Source organism: Pleurodeles waltl, chromosome 6 (genome assembly GCF_031143425.1).
Source record: "Pleurodeles waltl isolate 20211129_DDA chromosome 6, aPleWal1.hap1.20221129, whole genome shotgun sequence".
NCBI classification, from domain to species: Eukaryota; Metazoa; Chordata; class Amphibia; order Caudata; family Salamandridae; genus Pleurodeles; species Pleurodeles waltl.
In genome coordinates, this window is record NC_090445.1 from 86,505,423 (window position 1) to 86,520,355 (window position 14,933).

The 14,933-nt window shown below is 47.3% G+C and overlaps 1 long non-coding RNA gene across 2 annotated transcripts in view; it reads right to left on the bottom strand.

Annotated features, from left to right (window-relative positions):
* Nucleotides 1-764: 764 nt before the first annotated feature.
* LOC138301863 (uncharacterized) overlaps nucleotides 765-14,933 on the bottom strand; it is a 76,635-nt gene continuing 62,466 nt past the window's right edge. For both annotated transcript variants that reach the window (XR_011205128.1, XR_011205127.1), the window contains exons 2-3: nucleotides 10,497-10,761; nucleotides 765-1,110 (exon numbers count right to left, since the gene is read on the bottom strand). This is a non-coding gene — a long non-coding RNA (uncharacterized lncRNA). The remainder of the gene's footprint in view (nucleotides 1,111-10,496; nucleotides 10,762-14,933) is intronic.

Consider the following 14,933-nt stretch of genomic DNA (forward strand, 5'->3'; position numbering starts at 1 on the left):
CTAAGGGCCAGATGTAGCAAAGGTTTTTACCCATTCTGTGTCTATGGGAAAAAGTGTTCGTACATATGGCCCTTAAAGTATTTCTTAACAAGTGGCGACGAGGAGCCGCATCCACTTCCATTTTTCAAGAACCCAGTGTGCAGTTTGGATGTTATGGGGAATCGAGCTTGTTACAATGAATGCTGAAGGGTTATTAAAAACAAATACGTAGATTGAGACCAGCATGTGGTGGTTATACTCATCAGGTACTGTAGAGAGCGACTTTTCCATAAATGTTGCCATTATTTTTAAAACCTAATTATTTTGCCATTATCTACATGACCCTCAGTGCGTGGAGCAGCTGGCTGCCATGGAGGAGCTCTTCGAAGTCCATGCAGAGTGCGCATGGGATTGTATACAGAGCCTACCCTTAGTGTTATTCCGGAGACAGAGGATGTGCACGTGGCTGTGTGCGGGAGGCTGTGATGAAGTAATGACAAGTGTTTCCCTGCAGGTGGCATTGGAGCGCATAACTAATATTGTCGTATTCCAATGCTGCAGCGAGGAGGCAGCATAACCTCATGTGAAGGGAACACTCACGTGACCTCATCCGACATGGAAACATATCCCAGGAGACTCTGTCATGAAAAAACCCTGAAACGATAACAGAAAGCTAGCAGTCTATATTTCCTGAGGAGCCATTATGGGTGAATTGCCCAGGAATACAATATTTTCTAGCTTTGCATCAAGAATGTTAGATTCTATTAAGGACACGGAGACGAGGATTATGCTTCTCAGTCTTTACTACTCAAAAAACAGCAGCCAATAGTAAAACAATAAAAACAGAAAACACACTATAACACTGAGGCTTTGAACCACGCCTCTCTATGAGCCACCCATAGCAGTCCATAACAGTATACAAAATAGAGAGGCACCATCTTGACTTCCTCTTTCTTTGCCCCGAAGACACGCAACTCATGGATAAGAACTCCAAATGAACTTCAACTGCATAGGTCAATCCAGTTGGACGAACGCTGATCCTGTAGACAACCAAGAACTTCTTGAAGAATTATGAGACCTTAGTATCCGATCCTGGAGAGGAACAAAAATATATGCATCTCAGCTCACCATCTGCAACAAAATAAGGGAGGGTAATCTTTAAATGACAATAAAGAACAATTTGATAAATAGTATAATCAAACAAAATTGTCCCCATGGGTGGGATAATCCTCGCCTCCATGTCCATAATAGAATCTAAAATTCTTGACGCAAAGCTTGAACATTTTGTATTCTATGTCAGAACTGGAGGCTCCGATTATGCTGGTTCAAAGCTGTTCAACCACCAAAGAGGAAACATGCACAATAGGTTAGAATAAAACGTTTTAAACATAGAATCACTAGACCAATCCTCTGCAGTTAGAATATCTTCCAACCTAGAACCCAAAGTAAAGCTTTAGAAGCCATGGCACATCTGTCGGAATGTGCTCCATAAACAGAAATATCAATGCTTGCTTCTGACATGACCCAGCAAACCCATTGGGAGAAAGTCACAGCGGACACTGGGTGAAAAGGTTTCTGAGTTGCAATCAACAGAGGACCCAGCAGATCATTCCTATGAATAGCAGTAAGTTTTTCATACACCTTCAGACACTTGAGTAAACACAATTTATAATTATGGGGAAAAGCCGGATAATCTATTGATCTAGACATGCGTTTAGTCCTTCTAGAAATGACAAAAGAAACTTAATTAGGAGAAAACAAGCTACCTGCTAAGTATAGGGCTTTCACATCTGAAACTCTGCAACATGAAATCAAACATAATAATATGGTCAATTTCGCAGATAATTGTTTAATAGATAATAAATAGTTGTCCGGCCAGGAATTAGTCAAAACCACATTCACATCCCACAGTTGTGAATAGCGTGGTTTGGGTGGAACAGCCACCCTGATACCTTTAAGCAACTTACAAACTTACATATGTTGACCCACTGGCTTACCATCTATTCATTCATGTCCAGCAGAAATAGCCAATCTAAAATTGTTTACTGCTCTGTATCTTAAACCGGATTCAGCGCATTCATACATAAAATTCAATACATCCTTCAGTTCGGATCCCACGGGATCCACCTCCCTCTGAAGGCACCAACCCACCCATTTGTTCCATTCCAAAGAATACCATTTGCGGATGGATGGTACCCAAGCTTGTGGGATAAATTGGGCAGCTGAAGCTGAAATGCCCTGCACTTGGCTTTGTCTCCTGAAATCTTCCAAGCCATGAGGGTTAGTTGGCCTGAAAGAAGAAGAAGGTGGGGAACCCCAACTGCGTCAAGGAGAAGATGCGAAAAAAACAGGAGGAGAAGAGGAAGAACAGCAGATAACTCCAGCAGGGAGGGGAACCAAGACTGACTCCACACTGGTGTGATCAGAATAAGAGATGCATGCTCTCTGGTGTCTGACATGAGACGCCACTCTCTGGATCATTGTGAAGGGAGGAAACACGTAATTCATCTGACCTGACCAATCCTGTAGGAAGGCATCTGTTGCCAGAGCCAGAAGATTCAGTCTCCAACTGAAGAACCTTGGGAGCTGGTAATTGAGACGAGATGCAAAAAGGTCTAACTGACAATGGCCTAGAATTGAGCTGATTCACTAAAAAAATGAAGGAAGAAGTTTCCAGTTGCTGGAATCCCTCAGGAAACGAGAATTACAGTCCGCCAAAAGATTGAGTTTCCCTGGTAGAAACTCCACCATTACCATGATCTTCTGTGAAAGGCAAAAGTGCCAGAAATCCTTGGCAAAGAGTGCCAGAAGGCAAGATTTGGTTCCACCCAAGTGGTTGATGTAATGACTTGCGGAAACATTATTGTCCATCCTGAGAAGTATGCAACAATTGCTCTTGATGGGAGAGAGGGATCTGATGGCAAAGGAGCCCGCTAATAATTCCAGACAATTGATGTGCAGGTGTGAATGGGGTGCCGGATTAAGTTGGATTTCCACATCTTCCAGAATTTCTGAATGAAGACAGGATAAGTCCAAGAGTGATTGATCGTTGAGCTCTAGTCTTTTATGGTCCGAAACAGGACTGTCACTACAAACCCCACTCAGGGGATTCGAAGGAAGCATTGGAAGAATGTTGCCAGTTGGACTTCAGGTCCATTAAGCGGCCGGAGGGCTGGTCAACAGGGCCACACATTGATCCCATAAATAAACAGGACTGGGTAAGCCCTGCCCCGATAATTCAGGGGAAGCAACTGGCAGGACAACTCAGTCCATGGCATCTGAAAGGTGGTGACAGGGGATTGCAGCCAGTAGTAATTCGCAATTCTGTTGATCAGTCACCCGACCCCCCCTGGGCAGTTGACAGTTTACACAGGGCTGCACCTTCCCCTGACCCCGCCTCATTGGGGCTTACCGAACTTACAAAGCCCTCAGTGGTGACTGGCCACCTGGAGCAGTAGACTATAGCACATGTTTACAGCGGACAGAGGACCGATGATGCCTTCTCTTCTGAATTCTCCCCTTTGTCCAAGGTCAGATGGGAGTGACAGTCCGTCAGGCACCCCTCCGTTGCCACAACGGGGGGTTTCTTTTTAAAACAGTCCAGCAAAGAGGACTTTTGTTGTTTCCATGTACTAGGTTGTGGCAATGTGGCAGTAGTATCCCGGTGGAGCGATGCAGGGGCCTCCAGATACTGAACAAACTGAGGGGGCGCTGCTGTGGGGTGGTGGATGTGTAGCCCCCCCCCCATGGATGTTGTAGCACTAAGTGCTGAGCCACCCCTGGCCTCTTCTGCTGCTGTTCTTGCACCTCCGGGCTGCAGCAGGATCCTTCCTTACTTTACCTGACCTTATAGCAACTTTGGGCTACTTCTGGGAGTCCGGGGGTGATTTAATTTAGTTTTTCCCTTTTTTTTCCTTTTGTGCACCACTTTCACAGATCATACACCAGCTTTATTGTGGGAACCTCTCTGCACCAGTACGCAAGTGCATGAAAGTTCACAGAGCTCGCAGTTTTGTCCATGGTGCGCTGGGCCAGATGACTGAGGGGGTAGGGGGCATGGCACGTCATACAGGTTATGTTTGAGGCAATAGTGACGTAGTGGTGGTAGTAGCTATGGCAGGCGACAACTCAATCCAACACGCCCCGGAGCACCCAGAGCCCAGCATATCCGGCACACCCAGCTCACCTGACTCCCCCTCCTGATCAGCTGGGGGGAGCAACGCTCTGTGGAGTCTGCGTGAACAGATACTTCTGCTGATCCGGGGGCCAAGGGTGGGTTCTCCGGCCGAGTTCACCTGATGGGTCGAGGGGCCCCCTGCCTTCACGCCTTCTTCACCTCGATCTTTCAGCTGCTCCCGCTCCCACTCTGCGCGCAAAGTCCGACGCTCAGCCAAAACAACTACAGGTCTTCGGCAGGTCTCCAGCGGGTCTCCAGCGGGTCTCCGGCGGGTCTCCAGCAGGTCTCCAGTGGCTCGCGGATCTTGCATTACCGCTGCGATGTTTCCGGCAGCATCTCACAACATCACCCCCCTGATGTGGAGGTGAAGTTCCTCCGAAAACCACCGCCCCCCTGTTGAAAACTGTCTATATCTCGCTCCCCAGCCCCAACGGCTGTCATCTAATTCTATCACTACATCCGAAGAGGTCCAGAAAATGGCTTTGCCATTTCAGGCTTCCATGTGAGACAGCCACCAATGGATTTCCTTCTGAGCCTCGCTTGAGAGGGGAATGAGTTGATCGTAAGAGAGCCCTTGTTGGAAATAACAACTCTTTAGCCTTTGCAGGGCCCTGTAGTGCAATGGACCTGGGAAGATCACCTGAATCGAAGAAGCAAGTAATCACATAATCCGTGCCAGGGATCTCAAAGATACCATTTGTCTCGACAGTCGTCTTCAGTTCCCATTTGATCGACTTAATTTTCTGCGAGGGAAGAAGCAGAAGAGCTTTGACCGAATCTATTTGAAATCACAGAAACTCCACCTGCTGAGACGGAATCATAGAGGATTTCTTGAGGTAGATCACAATACCCAGACTTTGTAAAAGGGAGACTGACAATGATAAATGGTTAATAAGGATAGATTGATCCTGAGCCAGAATGAGCATGTCGTTGAGATAAATGACCAACCGAATACCCCTCCTCCGAAGGGTCTCTGCTACCAGCTTCAGAAGTTTGGTGAAAACCCATGGGGTTGATGAGAGGCCGAACGGGAGAGTCAGGTATTCGAACCATTTGTCTTTCCAACGGAATTGGAAATACTTGCTATGGAAAGGAGAAATGGGAACTGTCAAATAAGCATCCTTTAAATCGAGACAAGCCATCCAGTCCCTCTCCTGGAGAAGATCTCAGAAAAGATGAATACCTTCCATCTTGAAGTGTCGATATACTACGAAAGGATTGAAGTGTCTGAGATTGAGAACCAATCTCTGCCCACCACCTTCTTCTGAACTAGAAAAACATTGCTGCAGAAACCCGTTGGGTGACGGGCAGACAATGCAATGGCTTCTTTTGTGAGTAATTCTTGAATTTCGCAATCTATAAAAGCTTTGTCTTGGAGGGAAAAACGGAGAGGAGGGGGCACTTGCTGGACGGGGGGTGGGGGAGCAACTAACTCTATGGCGTAACTGTAGGAAAGTACCATCTTGCCTGGCATGTTACCCCCATTTTTACTTGTGTGTCAGTTTGTTTTTGCCTGTCTCACTGGGATCCTGCTAGCCAGGACCCCAGTGCTCATAGTTTGTGGCCTAAATGTGTTCCCTGTGTGGTGCCTAACTGTGTCACTGAGGCTCTGCTAACCAGAACCTCAGTGCTTATGCTCACTCTGCTTTTAAAATTGTCACTGCAGGCTAGTGACCATTTTCACCAATTCTGATTGGCACACTGGAACACCCTTATAATTCCCTAGTATCGGATACCTAGGTACCCAGCGTATTGGGGTTCCAGGAGATCCCTATCTGCATCATTTCTTTTGCCACCCATAGGGAGCTCAGACAATTCTTACACAGGACTGCCACTGCAGCCTGAGTGAAATAACGTCCACGTTATTTCACAGCCATTTTACACTGCACTTAAGTAACTTATAAGTCACCTATATGTCTAACCCTCACCTAGTGAAGGTTAGGTGCAAAGTTACTACGTGTGAGGGCACCCTGGCACTAGCCAAGGTGCCCCCACATTGTTCAGGGAAATTTCCCCAGACTTTGTGAGTGCAACACCATTACACGCGTGCACTACATATAGGTTAATACCTATATGTAGCTTCACAATGGTAACTCTGAATATGGCCATGTAACATGTCTAAGATCATGCCAAATCTGGTATTGGGGTGCCAATCCCATGCATCCCCGGGGCTCCAGCATGGACCCCGGGTACGGCCAAACTAGCTCTCTGGGGTTCTCACTGCAGCTACTGCTGCTCTCAACCCTCAGACAGGTTTCTGCCCTCCTGGGGTCTGGGCAGCCCAGTCCCAGAAAGGCAGAACAAAGAATTCTCTCCGAGAGAGGGTGTTACACCCTCTCCCTTTGGAAATAGGTGTTAAGGGCTAGGGAGGAGTAGCCTCCCGCAGCCTCTGAAAATGCTTTGAAGGGCAGAGATGGTGCCCTCCTTGCATAATCCAGTCTACACCGGTTCAGGGATCCCCCAGCCCCTGCTCTGGCGCAAAACTGGACAAAGGAAAGGGGAGTGACCACTCCCCTGTCCATCACCACCTCAGGGGTGGTGCCCAGAGCTCCTCCAGTGTGTCCCAGACCTCTGCCATCTTGAATGCAGAGGTTTGAGGGCACAATGGAGGCCTCTGAGTGGCCAGTGCCAGCAGGTGACGTCAGAGACCCCTCCTGATAGGTGCTTACCTGGTTAGGTGGCCAATCCTCCTCTGAGGGCTATTTAGGGTCTCTCCTGTGGGTTTCTCTTCTGATAACGAATGCAAGAGCTCACCAGAGTTCCTCTGCATCTCCCTCTTTGACTTCTGCCAAGGATCGACCGCTGACTGCTCCAGGATGCCTGCAAAACTGCAACAAAGTAGCAAGAAGACTACCAGCGGCATTGTAACGCCTATTCCTGCCAGCTTTCTCGACTGTTTCCTGGTGGTGCATGCTCTTGGGGCTGTCTGCCTTCACCTTGCAGTGGAAGCCAAGAAGAAATCTCCTGTGGGTTGGCGGAATCTTCCCCCTGTTACCACAGGCACCAAACTTCTGCTTCACCGGTCCTCAGGGTCCCCTCTCATCGTGATGAGCGTGGTCCCAGGAACACAGGAGATGGATCCAAGTGACCCCGACAGTCCAGTGGTCCATCTGTCCAAATTTGGTGGAGGTAAGTCCTTGCCTCCCCACGCCGGACAGTAATCCTGTGTACTGCGTGAACTGCAGCTGCTAGGGCTTCTGTGCACTTTTGCAAGGAATCCTTCGCAACACAGCCCAGGTCCCCAGCACTCCGTCCTGCATTGCTCAACTCGCTGAGTTGACCACCGGCTTCGTGGGACCCTCCTTTGTAGTGTTGAGACGACAGCCGTGCTCAGTTTTCTTGAACCCGTGTTCAAGTACTTCTGTGGGTGCTGCCTGCTTCTGCATGGGCTCTCTGTGTTGCTGAGCGCCCCCTCTGTCTCCTCGTCCAAGTGGCAACCTCCTGGTCCTTCCTGGGCCCAGGCAGCACCCTTTTTCTTCAACCGTGACCTTTACAGCTAGCAAGGCTTGTTTGCAGTCTTTCTGCATGGGAACAACTCTGCATCCTCCAGCACGCCTTGGGACATCTTCTGTGCAAAGGAAAAGTTCCTGGCATCTTCTGTTGTTGCAGAATCTTCAGCTTCTTCCACCCGGAGGCAGCCATTTTGCACCTTCATCCGGGGATTAGTGGGCTCCTGCTCCCCTGGACACTTTCGTGACTCTTGGACTTGGTCCCCTTCCTTTACAGGTCCTCAGGTCGAGGACTCCATCTTCAGTGCTTTGCAGTCAGTTGTTGTCTTTGCAGAATCTCCTATCACGACTTTAGTGTGTTTCTGGGGAAGTAGGGTAACTTTACTTCTACTTTTCGGGGTCTTGGGGTGGGGTATCTTCGACATCCTTAGTGTTTTCTTACACTCCCAGCGACACACTACACTAGGCCTGGGGTCCCTAAGTGGTTCGCATCCCACTTTCTTAGTATATGGTTTGTGTTGCTCCTAGGCCTATTGCAATCTATTGTATTCTACAGTGTTTGCACTACTTTTCTAACTGTTTACTTACCTGATTTTGGTTTGTGTGTATATTTTGTGTATTTTACTTACCTCCTAAGGGAGTATATCCTCTGAGATATTTTTGGCACATTGTCACTAAAATAAAGTACCTTTATTTTTAGTAACTTTGAGTATTGTGATTCTTATGATATATTGCTATATCATATAAGTGGTATAGTAGGAGCTTTGCATGTCTCCTAGTTCAGCCTAAGCTGCTCTGCTATAGCTACCTCTATCAGCCTAAGCTGCTAGAACACTACTAATCTACTAATAAGGGATAACTGGACCTGGCACAAGGTGTAAGTATCATCTGGTACCCACTATAAGCCAGGCCAGCCTCCTACAGTAACCTTGAACAGTACTTAGGAAATGCTGAGGAAATGCTTTCCCAATTGTGGACAAAATGCTTTAACCTGTCCCCCAGAGAAAGAAGGGGAACAGCGAGATTTGTTACCTGCGGGGTTGTTGTTGATGGCTTTGTAACCTCTGGAGAGACCACAGAAGTTGCGACCCTGGGAATTTTTGGGTAGAAACCCGCTTGGGAAGGGTCATGGGTGTATTCTCTGCTTCTCAAGTAGGTCCCTCTCGCAGGACTTTGTTGGAAACCCCAGCCTGTTGACCGTCCTCTAAAACGACCGGCACTCCCAAAAAGGGGGTTAAACATGCGCTTCAAGGAAGTTTGCGATTTGTCCAAAGATGGGAAGGTATTTACATACTTTGCGATGTCCTTCACGAAGCAGTCCCCGAATAATTGACCCTCGACTAGGGGACCCACCTCAGCCAAAGCCAGATCCACCAGTTGAGGATCAATTCATAGAAGGACTGACTTACGGTGTTCGGAAGCGAGTGCACAATTAGCATTGCCAAGAAAACAAACAGAACGCTGGGTCCAACCAGCTAACACTTCCGGATAGATGGCACTCCTAGATTTCTGCGCCTGCAGGGCCAATTCCAGTATTTTTGCCAAAGGGCCAGAAACGTCCAGCAGTTTGTCCTGACAAGCACGAAGGGCTATGCCTATACCTTTCTTAGCTTGCCTCCTGTTCCATGAAGTCTCAGGACCAAAAAGACTTCTCTTTTTCAACTGGACGCCTTGTGCGCCGAAAAATTTGATGCACAGCTTGCTCGGCGGTGAAAAATTCACCGCACGCCGATCCGGAAAGACGCCGCTCGACGCGACGGCTGCGGTGCGACCGGAACTTCGATGCACGGCCTCGCCTGGACAATGCCGCCCGACTTCCAGAGAGGAAATCGACGCGACGCCTGCCGTGAGGGAGAAGATTCCACGCACAGCCCACCGGAACGACGCGCAGCTGGATAACAAGCCTAGGATTCCACGCACAGACCCCGGGACATCTGGTAATCCTGCGAACCACAGAAGGAGACTGTCCGCGCGCCGGAAAACAAGGCACGACTTCCCCGCATGAAAAATAACGACGCAAGTCCGTGTGTGAAGCGGCTAAACCGATGCACACACCATTTTTCCACATATCTCCTCCTCTGCGACCCTTTGCAGAGATTTTCCACTTTAAACCAGGTACTTTGTGCTTGAAAGAGACTTTGTTTGCTTTTTAAAGACTTAAGACACTTTATATCACTTTTCAGTGATATCTCTATAATTTCATATTGCATCATTTATCGTTTTGACCTGCAAATATCCAGATAAATATTATATATTTTTCTAAACACTGTGTGGTGTATTTTTGTGGTGCTATATTGTGTTATTGTATGACTTATTGCACAAATACTTTACACATTGCTTTCTAAGTTAAGCCTGACTGCTCAGTGCCAAGCTACCAGAGGGTGGGCACAGAATAATTTGGATTGTGTGTGACTTACCATGACTAGAGTGAGGGTTCTTGCTTGGACAGAGGGTAACCTGACTGCCAACCAAAAACCCAATTTCTAACAATGCTAATACACACATGGAAAGGATGACAAAATGAGGGGGGGGAGAGAGAAAGGGAGCACAGGGTCAATCTCAGCACCAACAGCACAGATGACAGACACATCACTGTCACACACTGACACTGAGAATGGGCAGTATGGACCACACTGCCATACCATTGGCTAACTGCCACAGCAGGCAGGAGCCAAACACTGCCAGTGACACACCAACTGGGATCAGCTAAGCCCGGTCTGACATGGGAAGCCTCCTACCTAGCTATATAATACATGCTTTACACCCGGTTATCCTGAGCTGGACCACGCAGCAATATCTGAACTGGCATATTGGGGCATCCACTGACTAATACCCTGCACCCAAATCCCATGCTAAGCAACAGAGATTGTTGACATACACACTGTACTCACCCCCTTGTGGCTGCTGTGATGCCCTCAAGCTCCCATCAAGCTCTGGGTAGGCCAGTATGCGGGCCACCAGGGGGGTCAGGTTCCGACAGGCACCCCTCCCTCATTGGAAGGCTATCCCCAGATGGGCCTCCGCGGTCTTCCGGGCCCAGCGTCTCAGGTCTTCCCACCGTTTCCTGCAGTGGGTGCTCCGCCTGCTATAGACTCCCAGGGTCTGTGCATCCTTGGCGATGGCACGCCACAATCCATTCGTCTGATGGGCACTGACCTGCAGAGGAAACACAGAAGGCGGTACACCATGAACCTGACAATCCAACCTGTCACACATATGGCCCACTGTAGGAAAGTGTCACTGTTGGCATGGTTACCCCCACTTTTTGCCTAGTGTTGATGCCAACTTTGATTGAACGTGTGCTGGGACCCTGCTAACCAGGTCCCAGCACCACTGTTCTTCCCATAAAAACTGTACCTTTGTTCCCACAATTGGCACAGCCCTGGAACACACTTAAGTCCCTTGTAAAAGGCCCTGTGGCCAGGGAAGGTCTCTAAGGGCTACAGCATGTATTATGCCACCCTGGGGACCCCCTCACTCAGCACATGCACACTGCCTTGCAGCTTGTGTGTGCTGGTGAGGAGAAAAAAACAAAGTCGACATGGCACCCCTCTCACGGTGCCATGCCCACAAACCACTGCAAGTGGCATAGGTAAGCCACCCCACTAGCAGGCCTTACAGCCCTGAGGCAGGGTGCACTATACCACAGGCGAGGGCATAGCTGCATGAGGAATATGCCCCTACAGTGTCTAAGTCCTTCAGGGTTGGAAGATCTGATGTATAGGCGACTTATAAGTGACCTGCTGCAGTGAAAATGGCTGTGAAATAGTGCATGCACTATTTCTCACAGGCTGCAATGGCAGTCCTGTAGAAGCCTTTGTGTGGTCTTCTTATGGGTGGCAAAAGAAATGGTGCCGCCCATAAGGAGTCCCTGGAACCACAATGCCCTGGGTACCTAGGTACCATATTCTAGGGACTTATAAGGGGGGTCCAGTGTGCCAATTTGGAGTGAAATACTGAGTCACTAGTATGTAGTGACAAATTTATAAACACAGAGAGCATTAGCACTGGAGTTCTGATTAGCAGGACTCACGTGACAATGTAGAAAATAGTGAAACACGCTGACAAGCAGACCATAAACCATAAGCACTGGGGTCCTGACTAGCAGGATCCCAGTGACACAGTCAAAAACACGCTGACATCAAGCAGAAATTGGGGGTAACATGCCAAAAAGAGGGTACTTTCCTACAAGCCACCCCAGTCACACTTTGCAGTCTTCTGGTTCATGTTTCTTATGGTTGGTAGCTCATAGTTCCACCTCAGTAACAGGACAAAGAGGATGTTCTTAGTTGATGGAAACCCATTGGTAGTCTGTTATAATAAGTATATCTTAATTTCCAGAATCTGCTGTGGTTTGCTGCAAGTCAGCATTCCTTGTTTGAATGGAACTGCTAAAAAAGGCCTGGTTGCATTGAGATTTAATCCTGATGCTCCCAGTTTTAATAGCCTTTTGCATCAGATATGGGTGGTGCTTGACAAGGTATTTGCCAGTTGAGTATATGAGGAAACCCACACTTTTCACTCTTAGATCTAGAGCTGCCTTGCATTTATTGCTGTAAGGTCAGGTGGTATCTCTACTGGATGATGACAGTGTTCGCACTGTGTCAGTAGGCAGGGTTGGCCTTTTCTGGTATTTGTGCGGGAGGCCTTGCCTTGTACGTTCTGGTAGATCTTTATCACATGTAGGCTTTCCATCCTGCTAGCTAGTAGTTCCAATATATGCACATCTTCACTTGGGTTTGTGCATGTGACATTTAACAAAGTTTGACTTTTCACACATTGTTTCATCCTGTCAGTCTTTTCTTTACTCCTCACTAGTGTGTCTTTTAAAATGTTTGTTTTTATTCTGCTGTCACTCTTTATTTCCATTTATAAATCTCCCTCTTGGTAAAGTAATAGATTTTGGTATTGTTATTTTGTACATTAATCTTCTTTTCAGCTTTGTGTGCAGTTAGCTGATTTAGTGCTTCAGCTTTTTCCTCAATGAGCTTCAAGACCCAGGAGGGCGGCCGCTGTTTGTTAGTTTTTATTTTTATTTTGTCTATTGTCTTAATACATCTTCATTCTTCCAGGCGCATGCCTAGGTTCAACAGGTCCTTTATTACATGTTAGGCTTTGTTCTGCTGGTTTGAAACTGGTCTTAATCCAGCAGTGTGTCTCTCACTCTATCATTGCAGCCACATTTTCATGGGTTTTTGTTAATTAACTGAGCTGTAAGTCTTTACCCTCAATTATGATTGCCATGGATGAGTACCTGTATGTGAGTCCGTACTGTTTTCTTTATGGTTAAATAGGTGCTTTTAAAGAACTTTGCTTGATGTCAGCCACATGTCCCAAAGCATTCTGGTACATTGTGTCAGTGCCTAGGAATCTGCTAACTGCTGCATTTGCTTTTATTGTTTCAGCTCTATCTTCAAATGCCCTGAAGTCTGCTCATGAGCCTGGACTATCACAGTCTTAGTGGGTCCATAAATAGTTATGGTATCAAAATTATATATACTCAGTTTGCTTTCTCATATTTCTAGTTTAAATCTTTTTATTCAAGATATTTGTTCAAAGAACAATAAGTATACATTCAAAAGCCCTTTAGTATATTACAGAAACTGGCGCAACTCTCAATTATATTAAACCGTATTAACGATCTTCAGAATAACCCATAGTGATGAAAAATGCATCTGCTTCCTCAGGACCTTATGTAGGAGTGCAAGAAGTCCAAAGAGACCAAATATACACAAAAGGTAGCTCCATCCATTCAGCACCAGCCATCACCTTTTCTTCCCCTCTCTTCTGGGGGACCTTCTAGCACCATCCTCCGATCTAATAAGGACTCCAGATCCCCGCCTGCATTCAGTGTATTTAATCCCATTCCAGTCTCATCCTACGTCCATCTGCAATTCCTCCAAGGATGCACTCGCTGGCGTCACTTCAGCAAAATGGTATCTTCCTGACCTGCTCCTCCCTTACTTTAATTGGAAAACCCACTGATGTGGAAAGTCCCTTTGCCACCATTGCCTCCTTGATGTCTATCAGCTATCTGCACGCAGGTCAGGATGTAGCAATAGCGTGTTGTCGCCCGCGTACTCTGTTTTGCTGTATTGGTGCTCTCAAGATGTGATCCCTGTGGTCCTGTGATTGCACCACTGCCAACACCATGCCCCGAATTGGACTTTTGAAGGAAGCCTGTCATTTGTCTGACTCACCGGGACATTGTCATCTGTAGCAGATCCATGAGTGCATGATCCTGTCTAGCAGGGGCTCGGGTGAAGTGGGATCCCTTAAACACTTACGGGGCACCTCGTCTTTGTTCCTCCAATGTTTTTATCTCTGCTTCCTGTGTAAGTATGGGTGTCTTAAAGTTGTCTTCTCAGTCGTGGATGTTGCCACAGATTGTTCTAAAGAGAGCACTCTCCCGTCATCTCCCCTGCGCTTTCCAAACCAGCACTAATGGCCAGTATTTTTCTTTTGGAAAAGGTGGTAACCCTACCTCCACCAGGTACACTGTTGTGTGTGATCCCTGCTCGTCCCAGCATCTTTCAGCCTACATAGACTACGGGCCTGATTACGACCTTGGTGGATGTGATAGTCCGTCACAACCGTGATGGTATTACAAGTTCTATAGGATATAGTGGAACTTGTAATACGGCGGGCAGGATATCCGTCATGTTTGTGATGGAGTATCCCATCCGCCAAGTTCGTAATCAGGTCCTAGGTCTTGAGGGTCTTCACCAGCAGCACTGCGCTTTACAGTGCATTCGTTCTGCTAGTCATGCCTGACGGAAGTAGCGGTGCGCAGCCTCACCTGCACCCATAACTGGAGGTTAAAAACAGCGCTAACACCCTTGTATCAATGTTGGCCTGATCTGCTCTGGTTTCAGGGCCTCTTAACACCACAGGACATGCAGCACACAAGGCTGTCTAGGGGCCGTTTGGCCCCACTCCTTACATAGCTGGCAAGTTTTTAGATTGGTTTATGTGTGACATTTCCTGGTTTCAATGCACTTATGAGTGACATTCATCTGCAAATGAGTGACATTTAGAGTGACACTTTTGCACCAGTAAAAGCAAGGAATCAAGTGCATTGAAAGAGCTAAAATATAAGAAACGTCAAACTTTTAAGCAGCAGGGATGTGGAATTTATTAAAATATCTACTTGTCCATGTAACAAGTTGCTTCATAAATCTACCGGTCCCCTTGGTGCCCTGTAGAGCTGCGACAAATTATGGCAGCAATCTAATTTTATAGGAGCTCTGATAATAGTCTCTCTGATTATGTCAGGACTAATACTATAGCAGGACTTGAATACTAGCAATTTCCTGATTTTGTCACCT